Below are 1632 nucleotides of genomic sequence, written 5' to 3' on the forward strand. Positions count from 1 at the left end.
GGTGGATTGATTCAGTGACTGGGATAATTGGGATGGGAGTGTCAGAGACGGTGCGATTGGCACAGGACAGAGCGGAGTTTAGGGTTGTTGTACATAGGGTCGCTATGAATCGCAAGCGACTCGATGGCACATAACAACAACAACCCACAAAGTCTAGTACAGAGCAAGCCATCAGGTTACACAATCCACCCTGGTTCACAGCGTGGATCATCTTCTCTTCATCTGGTTGTGTTCTGGTCAATTCATCGCAAGCCATCATTCATCTAGGTTCAAATGGGCATAAGCTGCAACCTCAGGAATTCACACTTCTCCCTGTATTCCAGACCTGTTGATCTTATCATTCAGCCCTAACACCAGCATGAGGCCAAGTCAGTGAGTCAGGGGTCCTTAGGACATCTTGCTCCTAAATCAATAAACTTCTCATGCTCATTCACATATCTGAACATGGTATGTGAACAGCCCTGAAGGAAGAAATCCAAAATCAGCCTTTTGCCCTGTTACTGTATTCCTTCCTGTCGATCCAGGTATTCACACTATGAGTGAGCACACTCCATCTTCAAGTCTTGAAAGTGGACTCTGACTCAGAACCCAAAGAGCTTGTTCTGGTTTTGAAAAGAAAATCGCTTCTTTGTCTTTTTTCTTTTTCCTTCTGTCCTTACTTGCTTGCCTTTCTTTCAAATGTTTATCTCTTCAAAGTTCCAGTGTGGATCCACCTATTCATTCTAATGAAAATCTCCTCAGAGTACTAGATAAGACTCAATCATTCCCTTGGACCAAGCCCTAGCAGCCACTACCAGATTCTACCTTTCACAAGCTTGTCTACTGGGCAGATATTCACTTTTTACTACTTCAAATCCAGTACTTGTCAAATGCAGAATTACACAAATTTCTAACTCTACAATATCCATATCATTTCTATTAAAGTAGGTTTCTTAAGTTGATCTTTTAGCTAAGTTAACTGAGTGAATTTGAGTGATTGTGGTAGAAAGCAAGAAATCAGTTTCTTTGTAAGTATTACATTCTCTAATTCAGAATTTTTATTAATTGTAAATTACTTTCTGGTTAATTAATCAATACTGCCAATATTTTCCTAGCAATCTCAGGCAAGTTCCTAAACTGTGACTTTGTCTTCTATATTGTAAACGGGCTTTTTAGGTTTTTAAGAAAGATTAAATAAGACTGGAAGAGATCTATATTTGTTCCCATCCCAAAGAAGGGTGACCCAACAGAGTGTGGAAACTACAGAACAATATCATTGACTTCACATGCAAGAAAGATTCTACTGAAGATTATCCCAAAACGACCGGAACAGTACATCAGCAGAGAACTACCAGAAGTCCAGGCTGGGTTTAGAATGGGTCGTGGTACTAGGGATATTGTAGCTGTGTGCAGATGGATCTTAACTGAAAGCAGGGAACACCAGAAGAATGTCTATCTGTGTTTCTTTGATTATGCAAAGGCTTTTGACTGTGTGGATCATAACAAACTGTGGCTGACTCTGAGAAGAATGGGAATCCCAGAACATTTAATAATGCTAATGTGAAACCTATACTTGGACCAAGAGGCAGTTGTCAGAACAGAGCAAGGAAACACTACATGGTTCAAAATTGGAAAGGGTGTACACCAGGTATG

This window comes from Elephantulus edwardii, unplaced genomic scaffold (genome assembly GCF_000299155.1).
Source record: "Elephantulus edwardii isolate Elephantulus edwardi_28Jun2011 unplaced genomic scaffold, EleEdw1.0 scaffold00285, whole genome shotgun sequence".
In the NCBI taxonomy this organism is placed as follows: Eukaryota; Metazoa; Chordata; class Mammalia; order Macroscelidea; family Macroscelididae; genus Elephantulus; species Elephantulus edwardii.